This window comes from Mirounga leonina, unplaced genomic scaffold (genome assembly GCF_011800145.1).
Source record: "Mirounga leonina isolate KUSES-001 unplaced genomic scaffold, KU_Mleo_1.0 Mir_165, whole genome shotgun sequence".
In the NCBI taxonomy this organism is placed as follows: domain Eukaryota; kingdom Metazoa; phylum Chordata; class Mammalia; order Carnivora; family Phocidae; genus Mirounga; species Mirounga leonina.
The window spans coordinates 21,000,668-21,023,261 of record NW_023270415.1 but is presented as its reverse complement, the minus strand read 5'-3'; positions in this window follow the sequence as shown (position 1 = coordinate 21,023,261).

Below are 22,594 nucleotides of genomic sequence, written 5' to 3'. Positions count from 1 at the left end.
CCTTGATTAAGTTGCTGAGTGAGCAGACACCTGCCCCAGTGGTCTGAATGCACACCAAGTCACAACACCCAGCTGGGCTTGTGCAGCTTCCCCAGTTTCAAGCTGACCTTTCCCCCACCCCCCACCATGAGCCTGCAAGGATAAAGCCCAGCTCACACAGAGACCCAATACTAACTACCACTGGTTTTGCTCACCTACTCCCTAAGATAATCTTGGAACACAATGGAGACTCTCCCCACATTTTAAACTTGACATCTAAATGTGTTTATTATAAGTTTAAATAATTATAGAGGATGACTTTTAAAAATAAAAAGGTTGTGGGACACCTGGCTGGCTCAGCCAGTAAAGCATACTACTCGTAATCTCGGAGTCGTGCATTCAAGCCCCACAATGGGCATGGAGCCGACTTTAAAAAAATAAATAAAAAGGTTGTACATTAAAAAAAAAGATTTTATGTATTCATTTGCGAAAGAGAGAGAAAGAACGCATGAACGGGGGGAAGGGCAGAGGGAAAGGAACAAGCAGAGTCCGCGCTGAGCAGGATGCCCATCGTGGGGCTCCATTCCAGGACCAGGGGATCATGACCTGAGCCGAAGGAGGCGCTTAACTGACTAAGCCACCCAGGTGCCCCAAGGTTGTACATTATTTAAAAAGTATCCAGTGGGGGGCGCCTGGGTGGCTCAATCGTTGGGCGTCTGCCTTGGGTTCAGGTCGTGATCCCGGGGTCCTGGGATCGAGCCCTGCATCGGGCTCCTTGCTCCAAGAGAAGCCTGCTTCTCCCTCTCCCACTCCCCCTGCTTGTGTTCCTGCTCTCGCTGTCTCTCTGTCAAATAAATAAATAAAATATTTTTTAAAAAAAGTACCCGGTGGAATCTCAGTATATTAATGACTTAATACTTACCATTATCCATTTAAAAATAAGCTAATTAGGGGCAGTCTTAAAAGTCTTAAAAGGAAAGCAAGAGTTAGCCAAGCAAAGGAGGAGGGGGGAACTTTCCAGGTGGAGGGAACAGTACCGTGGAAGGCAGAGCAAAAATGAAGACATCCTGATGAGGGCAAGGAGGTAGAAGCCGTCCAATGGATAGAGGGTGAAGTGGGAGGCTGGGAATGGAAAAGACGTGACAATCAGAATCAGGCAGGGGACGTGTAAGCTGCGAATGTCAGAGTGGGAGGTCACTGAAGAGTTTAGAGAATGACCCCAGACTGGTGCTTTAGACTCTTCTGATGGCACTGTGGACAATGGGCAGGGGTGGCCAGAAGGCTGGAGAGTGGGGAGAACATTTGGAGGCAGTGTGAGTGTATGAATGGGCAGATCATATTTATGAATTACTCTAACAGTGGCCATCTTCACCGAAAGCAATGGTCACAGTGCTGAAGAGAGAGCAATACAGAGCTGTTGGTTGAAACCTAATTACCCCTCTGTGCTTCCCCAATCCTTTACAAACATCTTTTCTGTTGCTTTTTCAAAGTTAAAAGATTGTTTTATGAAACCCAATATTTTTTTAGCAATCTTCAGAATATGAAGGAAGAGCTTAAGCTTCTGAAATTTCCTTTTGAGATTTAGAGGAAGCATGGTTTATTGGAGCCACAGTCCGGTCATTGAAGAAGTATTTATGAAGCATGCTTATGTGCATGTTTCTTTGCTAGCAATTCAATGATAATCGAAGTGCTTCTTTGCTGTTAATCTTATATTCTTCTTTAAAAGTTGAATGTTCTTTGATTTTGTTCTCTTTTTTTGAATGTTATTTGATTCTTTAATTAATTAATTTTTTAAAAAGATTTTATTATTTGAGAGAGAGAGAGAGAGAGCGCACAAGCCAGTGGGGGGAGAGAGGCAGAGGGAGAAGCAGACTCCCTGCCGAGCAGGGAGCTCATTGTGGGGCTTGATCCCAGGACCCTAGGATCACGACCTGAGCAGCCACCCAGGCGCCCTTATTTATTTATTTATTTTAATTAGGTAGGCTCCACCCCCCAGCATAGGGCTTGAACTCAGGACCTTAAGGTCAAGGGTTGCACACTCTACAGACTGAGCCAACCAGGTGTCCCGGTCATGATTCTTTTTCTTTTTCTTTCTTTCTTTCTTCTTTTTTTTTAGACCGTTCTTTGATTCTTAATATCAGATTTTATTTTAGTTTCTTTGTGTTTTCTTAACCCTCGATGTCAATTTTTTGTTGCATATTAAAGTGCTTTTTTTTTTTTTTAAAGCTTTCTGGAATGAAAATGTTAAAGATTGCTCAGTCATCACATTATCCTGCCTAAACCTCAGGGCTATTAGCTGGTCGCAGTTCACCTTTCTCTATTTCCCCATCTTTCACATGAAAAGATCAGTCTGTTGTATCCAATTTTGTGGAAGCCGTGTACTGTATTTATTGGTTCTGGAATTGTGCTTATGCTATGATTTATTATGATTGTTTTACATCTTTGAGACGGAGTAGGGCTGAAACCGTAGATTAGCTGCCTGTTTCTTTCAATTAAAAAAAAAAGTGCATGTTGGGCGCCTGGGTGGCTCAGTTGGTTAAGCGACTGCCTTTGGCTCAGGTCATGATCCTGGAGTCCCAGGATCGAGTCCCGCATCGGGCTCCCTGCTGAGCAGGGAGTCTGCTTCTCCCTCTGACCCTCCCCCCTCTCATGTGCTCTCTCTCAAATAAATAAATAAAATCTTTAAAAAAAAAAGTGCATGTATACATGTGTGTGTAAAAGCATATATATACATTATGGGTAGATTATCTCTGAAAAGGCACACAGAACACTCAGAACACCTTAAGTTCCTGGGAGGGCAATTAGATGGAGAAAACCAGGACAACGGGGAAGGAGACACTTTCTCACTGTCCGACCTTTTGTAGTGTCTGAACTGGTTCCTTTGCGCATGTGTTACTTTATTAGAGACGAACTGGAGACAAAACTAAGAAACCGTACTTACTTGGGCGGCGATTTTCTTAAGCTGACAGTAAAGGGAAAAGCAGGGTGAGATGTTAGGGTAGGGACTGGGTGAGAGAAGGAGCCAGAAGCTCCGGGTGCCGGCCCCGCCCCTGCTGCTCAGAGCCGTGCTGTCTGGCGAGTAAAGCCTTGCTCAGAGGCCTCAACAAGGTGGAGCCCTTGGCAACGGAACAGGTGTCTGGAGACACAGATGACCAAGACAGAAAGTGGTTCAGCACATGCGTAGTGCTGACGTGATTTCAGAGTTCAAAACAAAATGTAGTCGATTCCTTAAACTTTAGAATTTCATGTGATTTGGGGGGAAATTGGAGGGTTGAAGCTAGACCAGACTTTGAAAGTGATGGAGGGGAAAAAAAAAAGAAAAAGCAAAGTGATGGAGGGAACCAGCACTGACACCAAGTGATGAACCTAGCTGGGTGGAAGATGTCGCTTTTGTACAGATCCCTGTAATCTGAAGAAGATGGGTTGAAATCAGTCTTATTTCTAAAGCAATGGTTTTCAAAGTAGGGTTCCCGGACCAGCACGATCAGCATCACCTGGGAATTTATTAGAAATGTAAATTCTCGGGGCGCCTGGGTGTCTCAAGCAGTTAAGCGTCTGCCTTCCACTCAGGTCATGATCCCAGTGTCCTAGGATCCAGCCTTATCCGGCTCCGTGCTCAGTGGGGAGCCTGCTTCTCCCTTTCCCTCTGTCCCTACCCCCACCTCTCTCAAATAAATAAATAAATAAAATCTTAAAAAAAATAAGAAATATAAATTCTCTAGCCACACCCAGCCTACTGAATCAGACACTGGGGGTGGGGCCAATAATGTGTGTTTTAATAAGCTCTTCAGGTGATTCTGAGATCTAGAACTATTCTCTCCAGTATGATGGTTATTAGCTACATGTGGCTAATGAGCACTTGAAATGTAGCTAGTCTGCATTTAAATGTGCTTTAAGTATAAAATACACACCAGATTTCAAAGGTTTAGTGTGGAAAAAGAAAGCGCAAGGGGCACCAGGCTGGTTCAGTCAATAGAGCATGTGACTCTTGATCTCCAGGTTGTAAGTTCGAGCCCCACATTGGGTATAGAGTTTACTTAAAAAAATAAAATCTTAGGGATGCCTGGGTGGATCAATGGGTTAAGCATCTGCCTTTGGCTCAGGTCATGATCACAGGATCCCTGGATGGAGCCCCAGTAGGCTCTGTGTTCAGTGGGGAGTCTGCTTCTCCCTTTCCCTCTGCCTCTCCCCCTGCTCCTGCTTCTCCCTCTCTCAAATAAATAAATAAGATCTGAAAAATAAATAAAATCTTTAAAAGAAGTACAATATCTTGTCCACTGGTGGATGAATGGATAAAGAAAATGTGGGGGAATATATATAGCCCCCCCACACACAATAGAATATTATTCAGACATAAAGAGAAGAAAGTCTTGTCATTTGTGACACTATGGAAGGATCTTGAGGGCATCACGCTGAGTGAAATTAGTCAGACATAGAAAGGCAAATACTGTATGATCTCACGTATATGTGAAGTCTAATCAAGCTGAACTCATAGAAACAGGAGAACAGTGGATGTCAGGGGCTGGAGGGGGGCAGGAAATGGGAAGGTGTCGGTCAAGGATACAAACTTGCACTTACAACATGAATAAGTTCTGGTGGTCTAATGTACAGCATGATGAGTAGTTGACACTATTGTATTTTTGAGAGTTGCTAAGCAAATAGATCTTACTTGTTCTCAACACACACACACACACACACAAAGATGAGGTGATAGAGATATTAACTAACATTGTGATAATCATTTCACAATAATACATGTATCAAATCATCACACTATACACCTTAAACTTACACAATGTTGTATGTCTGTTATATTTCAATAAAGCTGGGGACTGCAAAGCACAATATCTCAATTTTTTTTTTTTATAAGGAGGTGGGGGGGAGAGGGACAGAGCAGGCTCCAACTCAGCACAGAGCCCTATGTGGGGCTCCATCTCACAACCTGAGATCATGACCTGAGCTGAAATCAAGAGTCAGACACTCGGGACACCTGGGTGGCTCAGTTGGTTAAGCGACTGCCTTCGGCTCAGGTTGTGATCCTGGAGTCCCGGGATCGAGTCCCGCATCGGGCTCCCTGCTCGGCAGGGAGTCTGCTTCTCCCTCTGACCCTCCCCCCTCTCATGCTCTATCTCATTCTCTCTCTCAAATAAATAAATAAAATCTTTAAAAAAAAAAAAAAGAGTCAGACACTCAACCAACTAAGCCACCCAGGTGCCCCTCTGATTAATAATTTTATATAGGTTACATGTTGCAATAATATTTTTGATGTTTTGGATTATAAAGTATGTGCTATCAAAATTAATTTCATTTGTTAATTTTTAATTTTTTGAAAATGGCTACTAGAAAATTTAAAATATTTTCATTGGATAATGCTGGTTAAGAATACTGAAATATTCCCTCAGTGGTAGGAAACTCCCTTCAGAGTTTGGGTTTAGGGGAGAGGAGTTTCTTGTTACCTATTTTGTCAGTTTCCTGCAGAGAATGTCATCATCATCATCACCATCATCACATTCTTTCTCTGGCCACGGGCAACACCTACCTGATTTCCAGAATAACCGAGGTCCTATGTTGTTAATGCAAGGTCCCCAAATAGTGCAATCAAATAGGACTGTTGCAGCAAGTAAAATGGTTATGATTCAGGATGTGCGATCTTCATGGGACTATCCGTGTATTACCGTGTTCCAACATGGCTGCATTAGAAAGTAAGATTAAAAAAAAAAAAAAGATGGTTAAAAAACAGTAAGAGTTCTCTGTCTTGAAATAAAATTGCCTCCTTAGTTTGCCCTTGCACAGTTTAGCATCAGTGCCTTATTGATCAGAATTAGGAAGTTAATAAGGTTTGGGCTAATTAATCAGATGGGTAGGGACTGGAACTGCACTGCAAGGCTTAATCAAGTCATCAAAGCTCTCAAGCCATGAAGAAGGTAATTAAAGGAAAAAGATGCCTGTTATATAGTAACAGGAGACCAGGAGAGGACAAGAGCAAGATAGAGAACCTCCATTTTCTTTTGTACATTTTCCTGATATAAATCAGACCCAATGACCATAGCACGTTGCTCAGCTTCCTATCAGAGAATTAACTTGAATGAATTTATAAATCACCTCATTGGGTAATTTACTTGCCCTAGACCAACTGTCAATGAAACTATGCTTATTTATAACAAATTTTATCTTTGTCAAGTTCCACAGGAATGAGTTCTTTAGAATAACCTGCAGTTGTCACTAAGACTGCAGCCATTTTGATTTATAAGCAACAAATAATTCTGTAGTTGATTATTCAACAGATACTGAGTCCCTCTGCTTCCAAACACTGTACTAGATACTACTGTGGACTCTGTAAACTGTAGAGAGCTATTTATTCAGGTAAATTATGCTGTATGGCAAATGGTAGAGATTCTTGGGGACTCTTTTCTAATCCCTGGGTCTCCCTCAGTCTGTCCCCACACACCTCCTCCCTCAAAATACTTAGGAACTCAAGTGGGAAAAGAATAAGGACAGTGTTGTGGGGGGAGACTGCGAGGTGGAGGATGAAGTGGAGGGGAGGAGGAGGCCTGGAAGTAAGGCAGAGGTTATTGTGTGTGAGCCGGATGACTGTGTGGGGACTGGACTGTCTTGGACTGGAAAGACAAATTCTAAAGGAGCTGAGGTTTGCACCCATTCAAACTGCATCTGCCCTTACAGCTTCCTGACGGTACCAGCAAAATATCGCTATATTTTGGAGGCTAGCCACAGGACCCTAAAAGAAGAATCCATTGTATTTAGGAACCAGAAAACCGAGTGTCCTTGTCCAGAGCCCCACAGTGGAGTAGAGAGAGTAGAAGCCAGCTTGAAAGGGGAGGGAGTGAGGGCTTCATCCCTACTCTTCCATTCCTCTCTTGAAATTCTCTCTTCCCCCTCCTCTTTCTTTCTGGAAAGAGGTGTCTGTGTGGGCCAGCTGAGCTAATTAACATCTGAATGTTCCCTCTTTTTCCTGCCCCAGTCAAATCTCTGATTCTTTGAGTTTCTCTAGTACATGCTTTATTAAAGTGGAAATGAGAAGTATCTCTAAATTAATTCCTCTCTTCTACATAATGCAATTTCTTCACATTAGCTGCGGAAATTCGGAAAATCAACAAATAAAAGGAACAAGGGAGTTCTTAACAGAATTCAAACTGTTTTATGAAACGTCAATAAGTGAAACAATTTAGTATTGCCACATGAATTTATGGATCAAGAATATATAGATCAATGAAACATGACAGGGCGTACAGAAATACAGGAAAATTCACTTGAGACTTTAGTATGGTATAGGATAAAGGTGACATTTCAAGTCGCTGAAGTAAAACACAATTTAGTCAGTAAATGATGTAGAGGTAACAGGTTTCTCATCTCAAAATGAAATTCCAGACGGAGACAAACATATGCAAGGGTGGTAATTACTAATTTATTTGTAATAGAAAGCAATGGGAAATAACCTAAAATCTGTTGTAGCGTTAAGTAATTTCTGGTCACTCAGGAATATTGGGCTGTCTAAAAAGGACAAAGGTGTGTTGTAGCAAATAATTCCAATATCTATTGCTGTATATGGAAAGGAGGGTGCAAAACCAAATGTAACTGTGTATATACACATACACATCTGCCTGTGTGTGCAAGGAAATATTCTAGTAGAATACTGAAGAAACTAAAAGTGGTGGAGATAGGGCGCCTGGGTGGCTCAGTCGGTTAAGGGACTGCCTTTGGCTCAGGTTATGATCCTGGAGTCCCGGGATGGAGTCCCGCATTGGGCTCCCTGCTCAGCGGGGAGTCTGCTTCTCCCTCTGACCCTCCTCCCTCTCATGCTGTCTGTCTCTCATTCTCTCTCGCAAATAAATAAATAAAATCTTAAAAAAAAAAAAGTGGTGGAGATAAATTCTACCCCACCAGCCTCACCTGAAGGCTTTCCTTATGCATATCCATCTTTATGGCTTGAATTTTTAAATAATCTTTAAATTAATTAAATTTAATAAATTATTTTTATTATTTGATTTGATTCAGTAAGCTCTACGCCCAACATAGGGTTTGAACTCATGACCCCAAGATCAAGAGTCGATGCTCTTCCCACTGAGCCAGCCAGGCACCCCTCTTTCACATCTTTTTTAAACTAGTTTTTAAAAATTAACTGATTTGGGGGCACCTGGCTGGCTCAGTTGGTAGAGCATGGGACTCTTGATGTCAGGGCAGTGAATTCGAGCCCCATGTCGGGTGTAGAGTTCACTTAAATAAATAAAACTTTAAAAATAATAATAAAAATGAAAAAGTAAAAATAAATTTAAAAAGATGCAGAAGAGGGTGCCTGGGTGGCTCAGTTGGTTAAGCGACTGCCTTCAGCTCAGGTCATGATCCTGGAGTCCCAGGATCGAGTCCCGCATCGGGCTCCCTGCTCGGCGGGGAGTCTGCTTCTCCCTCTGGCCCTCCCCCTCTCATGTGCTCTCTCTCTCTCTCTCAAATAAATAAATAAATAAAATCTTTAAAAAAAAGATGCGGAAGAGGTTTAAATCTTTCTAGTGATTTCTAGTCACTCTTTCTAGTGGCTAATGGTAAGATTTGGGGGTGAGAACGGCGGTGCCTGGCTGGCTCAGTTGGTAGAACGAAACACTCTTGATCTCTGGGTCATTGAGGTCAAGTTCCATGTTGGGAGTAGAGCTTACTTAAAAAAATAAAAGGATTTGGGGGTGAGGATAAAACCAGAGTTCGGGTCCCAGCTAAATCCTTGACAAACTGTGCAGCTTACGGGCAAATATCCTTCCTGAGCACAACCTTTCTTTAACAGGAATAATAATCGCTGACTTTTAGGTTTATTTTGAAGGTCAAATGAATTAATCCATGTGTACAATTCATAGCATAATGCCTGACTCTTCATATGCACTGATGAAGTGCCTATACCCTCCGTTTTATTATATATGTATGTATGTATTTATTTTTAAGATTTATTTATTTACTTCAGAGAGAGAGAGAGACAGGCGGGGGGTGGTGCAGAGGGATAAAATCCTCAAGCAGACTCCCCACTGAGCTCGGAGCCCCCCCACCCCCCCCCGCCATGGGGCAGATCCCATGACCCATGAGATCACAACCCCAGCCAAAACCAAGAGTTGAATGCCCAACCGACTGAGCCTCCCAGGCACCCCAAATTCCCTCCACTTTATTTTAATTTTATTTTTTTTAAAGATTTTATTTATTTATTTGACAGAGAGAGACACAGCGAGAGAAGGGACACAAGCAGGAGTGGGAGAGGGGGAAGTAGCCTTCCCACCAAGCAGGGAGCCTGATGTGGGGCTGGATCCCAGGACCCTGGGATCATGACCCGAGCCGAAGGCAGACGCTTAATGACTGAGCCACCCAGGCACCCCTAAATTCCCTCCATTAAATAAGTCCTTATGTCAGGGAACTACCTTCCTCTCTACCCCACTTCAGAGATTTCTGTCTGACATGGCTATGAACTTTAGCTTCTGAAATCAGAAAATAAAAATATTGGCATCTCTAGACCTTGGTGGCCCAGTTACTTTTTCTCATGTCCTTTATCCTTTTGTCATGTTCACTGGGCAAAACCCAAACACTGGGCCATTTCAGTGCCGCCTTCCAAAAGCCTCCATCTCCAGCTTCAGGTTAACTCTCAACACTGCCTGGCAAGTCTTTCTTTGCCCTAGTGAGCTTGCTTTCCCACTCATCACAATTTTTATTTCAAACCTCTGCTCTCCTAAAACTTCCAGGCCTTCTAATGCCGTCAACAAATGTGCCCAGTCTTTAATTTCACAGAGAAAATGGGAGCCATCAGAAGAGAATGTCTTCACGTTCTGGCCCGTTCCATGCTTAGCTTACATCCTGCACTCACTCTGCTCTCCTTCCCTCAGGACAAAAGGGAAAATGTGCCTTTATTCCATCAAAATCTAATCCCAAACTCTGCATTAGATTTCTCCAGGCGTTCCTCCCTCCTCAGAATCAAGGACTTCTCCCTCCTTCCCTTCATTCAAAATGTACTTCAGTGTCCCTATCTCAAGCAACAACAAGGACAATAACATTATCACCATTATTATCTATAACCTCCTCACCAGCACCAACTCTAAATCCTTTCTCTAAAACACAACAAAAAATAGACAAAAGCTCTCCCTAGAATATCTCCAGTTATCACCACCACCTCTCCCTTCCCTTTTACAACCAAATGTTCTGCAAGAATTTTGCACACTCACTGTCTCTACCTCCACACCTCCCAGCTCCCTCCCTGCCCTCTGGCTTCTGCTCCCTCCTCTCCTCTCGAAGTTCTTGACAAGGATGCAAGGTTGTTCTGGTTGTTAAAATGGACTCTTCTTGGGGCGCCCAGGGGGCTCAGTTGGTTGAGCGCCGACTCTTGATTTTGGCTCAGGTCATGATCTCAGGGTCGTGAGATCGAGCCCCATGTGGGGCTCCATGCTCAGCTGGGAGTCCACTTGAGATTCTCTCTCTCCCTCTGTCCCTCCCTCCGCTCGTTCTCTCTTGAGCTCTTGCTCTCTCTAAAATAAATAAAATAAATCTTTAAAAAAAAATAAAGGACTCTTCTCTCATCTTCATTGTCCTGTCAGTAGTGTTTGTATCTATAGATTGAACACTTACATGTTCCTTCCTTGCCTGGAGAAGCCACCTTCCCATTTTCTTCCTATCACTCTGACACGGCTTCCTCCTTATTAGCCTCGCTTCCTTGGTCTTTCCCTTGAATGTTGGCATTTCACGGAACTCTGTCTTCTCTCCTACCCCTGTTCCTACTGTATGCACTCATCAAGGACAATCTCATCCAGCTCTGTGCCTTCAAACACTATTTGCTAATGATTCTCTCTTCTCTACCTTCAGCCCAAATCTCTCTAGGATAGAACCATGCCTACTTCTGGTCGCTCATTCATTAAATGGTCTGTTCACTGAGCAGTTACTAGGTGCTTGGGAACATAAAAGGCAAACTAGGTTTAAACTCTACTGTTGTTTCCTTCAAGTGTATGTTCAAAACTTTAATAATATTTCCATTTAAGTCTCATTTTTCTTCTGTGATCTCTATTTGGTCATCATCAATGTGCAAAACCACCTATTCAAATATATCCAAACCAAAGTCTTGGTATATGTGTGACTCTTCATCTACCTCCTTCCTAAACTAACCAACCACCAAACTTTGTCTATTTTTACCTCTTGAATCTTTCTCTCTCTCTTTTAAATAGCTCTTGAGTTTGGAAACTTTCTATTTCTTTATATTTTCCTGTCACTTCCATAATACGGGCCACATCACCTCTTCCCCCACATTGGGCTCCCTGCTCAGCAGGGAGTCTGCTTCTCCCTCTCCCTCTGATCCTCCTCCCCGCTGTTCTCTTTCTCTGTCCCAAATATATAAATAGAATCTTAAACAAAACAAAACACGGTTTTTTTGTTTTTTTTTTAAAGATTTTATTTATTTATTTGACAGAGAGATACACAGAGAGAGAGGGAACACCAGCAGGGGGAGTGGGAGAGGGAGAAGCAGGCTTCCCGCTAAGCAAGGAGCCCGATGCGGGGCTGGATCCCAGGACCCTGAGGTCATGACCTGAGCCAAAGGCAGACGCTTAACGACTGAGCCACCCAGGTGCCCCAAAACACGTTCTTGTTAATTGCTACTTTGCAAGTCTGCATCCCCCACTATGAGGGCATAGGCTTCTTCAGAGCTGGGACCACGTCAGTCTTGTTCACTACTGTTATCTCTAGTACTTAGTTCAGTGCATACAGCATTAATTGATCGTGCTTCTATGCACTGAATACATATTAATGTATATAATTAATGTATATAATACATATTTTTGTATGTAATACATATTTATATAGAATACACATTTTCATCACAAGGTAACCGCTATTATTGTCTCATTTTATAGGTGAGGAAACTATGGTACAAAAAGTGAAGTAATTTTCTCATGATGGCCACAGACTTAATATGGCAGAGCCAGGATTTTAGCCTATCTGTCTTCCCAAACTACTACACTCTACTGTGTAGAGGGTACCACAAATCAGTATTATTGACTGGCTGGCTGGCTGAATTTCTGTTGGAGTTTCCTCAGCAAGCTTCTTATATCTTACTGCCCGCAACTTGGGCTAGTCTTCTAGGATAAGAATAAAAACTAGTCAGCCTTGTATCCTCCATTTCCTGGCTCCAATTTCTCCAACAATTCTCTGTCCTGTGGAGATGGTTGGGCTGGATCGGTTGTGTAGCCAAACATTCAATGAAGAGTCAACAATGGAGAAAGCTCTTATATACAGAGGAAGTGGTTTTGTTGCAGATTGGGCTGAAAATATTAAATAAAAATCTTTCTTTTTTATTCTGGTCTCTTGCCTCATAAAGGGCATTCATAATTTCTTTTTTCTTTTTTTAAGGATTTTATTTATTTATTTGACACACAGAGAGAGAGAGCACAAACCGGCAGACAGGCAGGCAGAGGGAGAGGGAGAAGCAGGCTCCTCACTAAGCAGGAAGCCCCATGCAGAGCTCGATCCCAGGACCCCCGGATCACAACCTGGGCCGAAGGCAGATGCTTAACTGACTAAGCCACCCAGGCACCCCATTCATAATTTCTAAGTCTTAGGGATATAGTAGAGTTTCCATTTAGATTCAACCACATTTGGGGATGCTTGGGTGGCTCAGTTGGTTAAGCGTCTGCCTTTGGCTCGGGTCATGATCCCAGAGGCCTGGGATTGAGTCCTGCTTTGGGGTCCCTACTCCACAGGGAGTCTGTTTCTCCCTCTGCCTTTGCCCACTCATTCTCTCTGTGTCAAATAAATAAATAAAATATTTTTAAAAAAGAAAAGAAAAGGGAGTCTCCCTAGATTCAACCACATATAAGTTTGCTTTGAATTAATAATCAAAAAACAATAAAATTATATGCTGATTTTTTTTTCTTTGCAAATTTCAAACCTGAAGAAAAATTTCAAGAAAAGTACAAAGGGGAGCCTGGGTGGCTCATATGGTTAAGCGTCTGCCTTCGGCTCAGGTCATGATCCCAGGGTCCTGGGATTGAGCCCCATGTCTGGCTCCTGGCTCGGTGGGGAACCTGCTTCTCTCTCTCCCTCTGTCTCTCCCCTGCTCATGCTCTCTCTCTCTCTGTATCTCTCTGTCTCAAATGAATAAATAAAATCTTTAAAGAAAAGTACAAAGAACTCCCATATTCTCTTGACCAATAAGATTCGCCAATTTATTTTTAAAAACCAATTAATTAATTAATTGATTAATATTTGAAAAGCACTAATCACCTAAAAATTTTTTCCACACATTTTTATTAGAACTGGTGCTTGCTAGGGGCACCTGGATGGCTCAGCTGTTAAGCGTCTGCTTTCGGCTCAGGTCATGATCCCAGGGTCCTGCGATCGAGCCCGCATTGGGCTCCCTGCTCCGCGGGAAGCCTGCTTCTCCCTCCCCCACTCCCCCTGCTTGTGTTCCCTCTCTCACTGTGTCTCTGTCAAATAAATAAAATCTTTAAAAAAAAAAAAAGTGGTGCTTGCTAGGGAGCATATGATATACAATAATATCTAATTACTTACAAGTTATCTATTTAATACATTATCTTTTTTTTTAAGATTGATCTGGGAAATTCATTTGTTTTACTTTTTTATAGCTTGAGTACAAAGACCCATTGTCTACCGATTCCTCTTAAAAGTTCAATTATTAGGGGCGCCTGGGTGGCTCAGTTGGTTAAGCGACTGCCTTCGGCTCAGGTCATGATCCTGGAGTCCCTGGATCGAGTCCCACATCGGGCTCCCTGGCTCGGCAGGGAGTCTGCTTCTCCCTCTGACCCTCCCCCCTCTCATGTACTTGCTCTCTCTCATTCTCTCTCTCAAATAAATAAATAAAATCTTAAAAAAAAAAAAGTTCTATTAGAAAATTGATCACATGTCAAAAAGTGACAGATTAATTGCCCCAGAAATCCAAATGTGTAAGGGGCTGGCATCAGCAGAACAACTGGCGCTTGCATGTTTGACTCAAGAAGAACTGACCAGGCTCATACACATGTATTATTTTGGCTGTTTAATAACTAATAGGTACGGTTGCTCATCTAGGTTTGGTTGGGGGTATAGGGTGATTCAAAAGTGGCAGCCAATGATGATAATGTTTGTTTTATTTATTTACATATACTTTAATTCTAAGGGAAAATCTTGAAGAATCTATGTGCATTTTCCCCCCAAGATTTTTGAAGAAGTTTGTTTGTTTGTTTATTTATTTATTTATTTTTAATAAACTATCTGTACACCCAAATGTGGGGCTTGAACTCACGACTGACCTGGAGATCAAGAGTCACATGCTCTTCTGCCTGAATCAGTCTGACACCCCATCCCCAAGATTTAATTAGAAATTAAGAATGTTAAGAATGGCCCTTTGTATTTTCATTTTAATTATGCAGAATAGATAGGTGCTGTGTGCTGATAATAACAGCTAATACACTGAGTGCCATTCTCAAAAGTGGCCTGGTTTCTGTGATATGATCACCCTACTCATGAGCACTGACTTTGTGCTATGTGCTCTTCTAAACTTTATATGGATTCATTTACATATAGTCACGGTCCCATAGGTCATAAGACCATGGTTCAAATTTTGAAGACAATTAACTGTTTGGTATCAGCTAAATGATATTGTGCATGCTGTTAATAGACTCTCAGCATTTTCATCAGTCAGAAGTGTAATGGTGCCAGGAAAATCTAATAATAAAGGTAGGCAATGGTAATTGGTTGTTATGGATTAATCAAAGAGTATATAAAGCAGAGCATATAAATTTTGGATCTAATCATCACTGTTTGGAAGTGTTGTGTCCTTTCGGGGACAATGAATGAGCACTGAGACGAAACTGACATTTTTTTTTCTCATTAATGACACTTCATTTCATTAAAGATGAGTTTATCACTGGTAATTACCTTCTTTCCTTTAAGTAGGCTTGTAGAGAATAACATGGCTAGAGAAGAAAATACTAAAAAATTTACCATAATCAAATGGTAATTGTTCGTCCTTTTACATTTGCTCTCCTGTATAACAAAGGTTAGATTTTAGGTCCCTGACAACTCTGTGAATACAGTAAAAACCATTGAATTGTACACTTTATTTATTTTTTTAAAGATTTTTATTTACTTATTTGACAGAGAGAGACACAGCCAAGAGGGAACACAAGCAAGGGGAGTGGGGGAGGGAGAAACTGGCTTCCCGCTGAGCAGGGAGCCGGATGCGGGGCTCCATTCCAGGACCCTGGGATCATGACCTAAGCTGAAGGCAGACGCTTAACGACTGAGCCACCTAGGCACCCCTGAATTGTACACTTTAAATGGGTAAATTGCATGGTATGGGAATTATATCACAATAAAGCTGTTATTTTAAAAATGTAGATCCCTGTGCCACTGGAGTTTATGATCTCAAAAAAAATGACACACACATTGTATAAACAAAAAATATATATAACTACACCAATTTCCATCTGGTGCAACTTGTAAACTATTGCATGTTTTTGTACCATAATTTTACTTGAGAGAGGATTTATATAATATAGGCAAAGAAAAAATGGGAATAGTATGTTCTATAAAAAGACTGAAATAAGCTTCAGTAGGATTGATTTTAATGTAAACTGAGCAATGATAAACACAATTTGATAAACACAAACGCACCAAATATAAAAAGTGGAATCTAGCCTAGTCACACCCAGACCTATCAAAGCAGAATCTCTGCGTGTGGGATTGAAGCATCAGTAGCTTTAAAATTTCCCAGGTGGGGGCGCCTGGGTGGCTCAATAAGTTAAGGATCTGACTTGATTTTGGCTTAGGTTCTGATCTCAGGGTTGAGAGATCAAGCCCCATGAGGGGCTCCCCGCTCAGCAGGGAGTCTGCTTAAGATTCTTTCTCTCCAAGATGCCTGGGTGGCTCAGTCTGTTGAGCATCTGCCTTTGGCTCAGGTCATGATCCCGGGGTCCTGGGATGGAGCCCGAATCGGGCTCCCTGCTCTGCGGGAAGCCTGCTTCTCCCTCTCCCACTCCCCCTGCTTATGTTACCTCTCTCTCTGACAAGTAAATAAATAAAATTAAAAAAAAAAAAAGATTCTTTCTCTCCCTCTCTCTCTGCCCCTTCCCCACTGCGCAGCCTCTCTCTCTCCCCCACTTCTCTAAAAATAGTTTCCCAGGTGATTTCAATGAGCCAGTAAGTTGAGGGACACTAGGTTAGCTGAAAATGGCTGGGTTACAATCACCTTTATTTCACTTGGATATGCTAGAGATGGACAACTATCTATAGTAGAAACTGCTTTGCTTATATGTAAATGTACTCAGGGATACTTTACTAATTTTGGATGAGCTCAGGACATACCCAGTGGACCAAAAATAAGAGGAAAGCACAGCTAGAAAGGGCTGGAAGCATGAATTTTAAAACATAATATAATAATAAAATAAGGAAGAGCTAAAAAGGCAAATGAGAACCGGGAGGCCTTTCCATTGTTCTTACATTCTAACACTAGAAATGTCATTAAGAATCCAATTCAATATCCACATTTTTCCCAGTAAGATAAGGGATTAGAAGTCAAGCAGTTTGTCCAAGGGCATACAACTAGTTCACAACAAAACCTTGAGTACAAGCCAGGACTTGTCAGTACCTGTGCATTCTAGTCCTAATACGGGGTGGGAGGTGCCCCTTTTTTCCCAAAGCATCTGTTGCTGAAATTTTTGACTTCCAGAGAAGCTGCAAAAATATGTAGATAATTCCCATCAACCACCCACCCAGCTTTCCCTAATGTTAACCTCTTCCATAGCCCAGGCACAACGATCAAAGCCAAGAAATTAACATTGCTACAATGCTATATTCTTTTACAAATGAAGAAACTGAGGCCTAGAGAGGTTAGGCAACTTGCCCAAGGGCACACAGCCAGTAAGTGGCGGAAACCCACTATGAGGATGGAGTCTCCAGGTTCCTTTGTTTCATCTGAAATCTACTTTACATTAAAATGTGTTTCTAGAGTGACGGCTGGGGGCAAGCATCTTATTGTCCTGCAGACATCAGGGATGCGAGACGCCTTAAGGGCATGTGAGAGCCCCGCCTCTCAGGAGGGCCCTCGCACGTTGATTAGTGCTCTGCCGCTGTTGCGGTCTTGAAATTCTTAATAATTTTATCTGGGAACTTGTGTTTTGGAAAGTAAAGGCCGATGGTGCCGAGAAGCGATAAATCAACAGGCTGCAGGGCCCACACTCGCGCCTCCGGGCTCCACCCGGTGCGCGCCTGACCCACTGCCTGGAGCTTAGTGCGCATGCGCGGGCCTCGGGCGGTCCCAGGCAGTGGGGCGGGGCCCTGAGCCCAGATTAGCGGTGTCCGGGGTTCGGGCACCTGCAAAGGCAGGAGGAGGGTGGGCATCCACACATCTGATCCCAGGAACCGAAACCTGCAGCTCGACTCGGGCCTGGAAACTTTGTCAGTAAATTACTACAAACAAAGGCGCACACGTGGACATTGCAATAAAGCATATCAAGAGGGGCGCCTGGGTGGCTCAGGTCATGATCCCAGGGTCCTGGGATGGAGTCCGCATTGGGCTCCCTGCTCAGCGGGGGGTCTGCTTCTCCCTCTCCCTCTGCCCCACCCCCAGGCCAGCTCGTGCTCACTCTCTCTCGATCTTTCTTTCTCAAATAAATAAAATCTTTAAAAAAAAAGCATTCAAGAATTACTAGAACCTTCAATGAGTTTATATTAGGATCTCTGGTTTTGAAAACTACCTGCAATATTGCAAAGACAATATCCACAGACTTAGGGATAGAAATTAAATGTACAGATCGTCACATTCAATGAAAAAGAACATGATTTTCATATGATGCTTCAGATGAGCCAATTATTAACGAAGACATTTTTAAAATTAATTTTTCTCCTGTAAATGAAGATGGAGCATAAACAGACATTTTGAGTTAGGTACCAATCGTAAAGCCACTTTCGGTTTCTCATACAACCTCTATGAGTAGTAGGAAATGTCAGAGGAAGCGTTAAAATGCCATTGTATACATTTGCATTTAAAATTAAGATTAGACTTCGGGCGCCTGGGTGGCTCAGTTGGTTAAGCGACTGCCTTCGGCTCAGGTCATGATCCTGGAGTCCCTGGATCGAGTCCCGCATCGGGCTCCCTGCTCGGGTGGGAGCCTGCTTCTCCCTCTGACCCTCCCCCATCTCATGTGCTCTCTCTCATTCTCTCTCTCTCAAATAAATAAAATCTTTAAAAAAAAATTAAGATTAGACTTCACTGTCTGATTTGTATGAAGATCTAAATCTTTTTAAAATAATTGTCCCAGGGGCGCCTGGGTGGCTCAGTCGGTTGAGAATCTTGAGTCTTGATCTCAGCTCAGGTCTTGATCTCAGGGTCCTGAGTTCAAGCCCCAGTTTGGACTCCACAATGGGTGTGGAGCCTACTTAAAAAAAAAAATTATTCCATGAAAAACATCAGCAATGAATGTGCTAAAATTAATATTTTGAAATAATTTACCAGAATTGATCCAAATATTGCCATGGCCTATAAAATAGTCTTCAAAAATCCAGTAACAGTTACATCAGCAGAAAAGTCATTATCAAAAATTATTTGTGATAGCACATTTGCCAAATGACATTCAATTATACTAATTGAAAGACAAGTTTAGGGGTGCCTGGTTGGCTCAGTCAGTGAAGCACACCACTCTTGATCTCGGGGTTGTAAGTTTGAGCCACACATTGGGTGTAGAGAGAACTTAAAACTAAAATCTTTTGGGGCGCCTGGGTGGCTCAGTCGCTAAGCATCTGCCTTCGGCTCAGGTCATGATCCCAGGGTCCTGCGATCGAGCCCTGCATCGGGCTCCCTGCTCAGTGGGAGCCTGCCTCTCCCACTCCCCCTGCTTCTGTTCCCTCTCTCGCTGTGTCCCTCTCTGTCAAATAAAAAAATTAAATCTCTTTAAAAAAATAAAATAAAATCTTTAAAAAGAAAATGAAGTTTTAAGAAGTGCACATTTTGGGGGGAAAAGAGCATGAATTTTGATGACATAATAAATGAATTTGCAGAAAAATCAGCCAGAAAAGTCTATGATCAATCAAGATATCCATTAATTAGGTATTATTGTGTTCTTAAAATTAAGACACTAAATTTTTTTTTGCAATTTTAAGTTTGTTTTTACTCATGTTATCCCTATTTTATTTTTTATGTCATAAGGTTTTTTTTTCTTTTCTTTTTTTTTTTTTAAGATTTTATTTATTTATTTGAGACAGAATGAGAGAGAGAGCACATGAGAGGGGGGAGGGTCAGAGGGAGAAGAAGGCTCCCTGCCGAGGAGGGAGCCCAATGCGGAACTCGATCTAGGGACTCCAGGATCATGACCTGAGCCGAAGGCAGCCGCTTAACCAACTGAGCCACCCAGGCGCCCAATGTCATAAGGTATTTTTTAAAGGAAAAAGCTTTATATTTCAGTACTCAGTGACACTTTTTTCCTGTCCTTCTAACAAGAAACCACACTTTCATTTTGCACTTCGTCCTCCAAATTATGTAGCTAGGCCTTCTGAGGTCACCACCCTTTTCATAATGGTGTTGCTTCTGCTTCCATATTTAACTCTTGAGATTTAAAATCTCTGGCAGGTGCCTTTGTTGGCAGAGCCTAGGTCTGAACCCTTGCCCTTGTTGTCCGGGAGACTGGGTGGCTGGTATATATATGTATTTGGATGCTTTCATGGGAGGTGGCTCTGTCTCATAACCTGGGGGACTATGTACCTAGCTGGGGAGGAGTTTCAGATACTAAGCAGCCAAAAAGAAATTGATGATTATCCACTACAAGGGGATACCCTAAGACTGAAGGAGGAATAGTTGCTACACAGGACCCTATGGATTAGAAACACTCTGAGTTAGGGACCCTGGCTGGCTCAGTTGGTAGAATGTGCAACTTTTTTTTTTTTTTTTTTTTTTTTTTTTTTAGTAATCTCTACAACCAGCATGGAGCTCGAACTCACAACTTCGAGATCAAGAGTTGCACACTCCACGGACTGTACAGAGCCAACCAGGCTCAGCATGTAACTCTTGATCTTAGGGTTGTGAGTTCAAGCCCCATGTTGTGTGTAGAGATTACTTAAAAATAATATCTCAAAAAAACCCCAAACAAACAAAAACGCTCTAAGTTAAAAACAGATGCATTTAATAGTGATGTTATTATTGACTTAAACTTGAATTCTGAATAAAGGTGTCACTCAACTAAGCATCTTTGTAACATTGGCTACCTAATGAACACATGGCTGTGAGTGAATGGCAGAGTTACTGAATAGAGACCCAATCAGAAGGCTTGAAGCTTGGAAAGTAGCATGTCCAGTGCCTGAATGATGATTATGGGGTTGGGTGTAAAGAGTGAAATTGGCCAGATATTATGTTTTTTTCAGCCTGAGGAACATGATTCTCAATTACAATGCAATTCTGTGTTCAGGGAGTGCTGGACATTTAGGTCTTGTGTTGAACAGAGACTCACAAAGGGACAGGAGCCTAATAAGATGCTGTAGAAGATGAGTATAGGAAAGAGATTTACTAAAGATTCCTCATTTAAATTAACTTTTGGTTATCATGGCTTGCTCCAATTTCAGTCAACCTATAGGATTTGACCCTCTAGCAAATAACCATGAAAGAACTAACCAGAAAATCCAAATAAATATAAAAGTGAGACATTTGCCCTAGTGTCCCTTTGGTGCTCCCATAGTATGTTAGCCTTTGTTTTTTGCTGTGTTTGTCATTATTTTATTGAGATGATACGATATTTAACATCCAAAGGAGTAAATATTCAGACTTGGTAGTTGCAGTGGGGTTAATAGTGGACCCCCAGAAGATATGTCCCTGTCCTAACTTCTGGAAACTGAAACTGTGACCTTATTTGGAAAAAAGAGTCTTTGCAGATATAATTAAGTTAAGGATCTTGAGATGAGTTCATCCTGGATTATCTAGGGGGCCCCTAAATCCAGTGAAGAGGGTCTTATAAGAGAAGAAGCCCATGTGAAGACAAGGCGGAGGGTGCTTGAGTGGTTCAGTTGGTTAAGCATCTGCCTTCAGTTCAGGTCATGATCCCAGGGTCCTGGGATTAAGCCCCACACTGGGCTCCCTGCTCAGGGGGGAGTCTGGTTCTTCCTCACCCTCTCCCTCTGCTCCTCCCTGACCCACTCATTCTCTCTCTCTCAAATAAATAAACAAAATAAAATAAAATAAAAAAAGACAAAGCAGGAATCAGAGTCATGCAGCCACAAGCCAGGAATGCCTGGAGCCAGCAGAAGCTTGAGGACGTGAAGAAGGATCTTTCCCTTAGACCCTTTGGGAGGTGTGAGCCCTGCCGACACCTTGATTTCAGACTTCCAGCCCACAGAACTGTGAGAGAAGACATTTATGTTGTTTTAGGCCACCCAGTTTGTGGGACTTTGTTAAAACAGCATGGGAAACTTAACACGATAGTCCCCAAAGGGTAATGAAACTGAATGAACTTCAATGTTCATAATTCCTTACAAGAAGATTTATTACTCATGTTATTTATGAAAATGACATTTCAACTGCATCATCCAAAAGTGTCCTGTGGCTCCTTGATCTTGCCACCAACATTATCTAATGCCATGAGCACCTCTCCCTTTCCAGTTTTAAATTTTTTCCTGAACCACTGGTCTGAATAAGGCATGCACAGGTAATACCCAGGGTGGCTTATTAGTAAGACAACTACCTAATTTAGTATTCCAACATCTGAAAACATAAATCTAATGAAGGATGATTTTTACCCAAATGAACCTCAGGAAGGTCATTATCACAGTGATTTTGGGGTGAAGTGATCTATATTGTTTCCTCCATGTATTGCTTCTCTGTATTAACAGAGCAGTACCCAGGCTTTGGAACACCTTATTAAGAGAGGAAAATACTTTTTCTCCTAAAGTTGCAAGCCACATTTTTCTTGGTATTCTCCTTTTGACTTAAAAAGTTTAATTCTTGGGGCGCCTGGGTGGCTCAGTTGGTTAAGCGACTGCCTTCAGCTCAGGTCATGATCCTGGAGTCCCGGGATCGAGTCCTGCATCAGGCTCCCTGCTCGGCGGGGAGTCTGCTTCTCCCTCTGACCCTCCTCCCTCTCATGCTCTCTGTCTCTCATTCTCTCTCAAATAAATAAATTTAAAAAATCTTTAAAAAAAAAAAAAGTTTAATTCTTAAGCAAACAAATTCTCTATTCTTTTTTTTTTTTCCTTAAGAACCTTTGAGAGTTAAGCATTTTTAGAGCAAAGCATTAATTTTCCTTAATAGTATTTTTCCCTCAGACAATGCTCTAATTTAACTACAGTTGCTTCTCCCGCAGAGGAATCCTTTTTTTTTTTTTTTTTTTAAGATTTTATTTTTAAGTAATCTCTCCACCCAACATGGGGCTCAAATTAACAATCCTAGGATCAAGAGTTGCAGGCTCTTCCAACTGAGCCAGTGGCTGGGTGCTCCCATCTTAAGAATCCTGGAAGACATCCAAATGGCCAAGAGACACATGAAAAAGTGCTCAATATCGCTCGCCATCAGGGAAATCCAAATCAAAACCTTAATGAGATACCACCTCACACCAGTCAGAATGGCTAAAATGAACAAGTCAGGAAACGACAGATGTTGGCGGGGATGCGGAGAAAG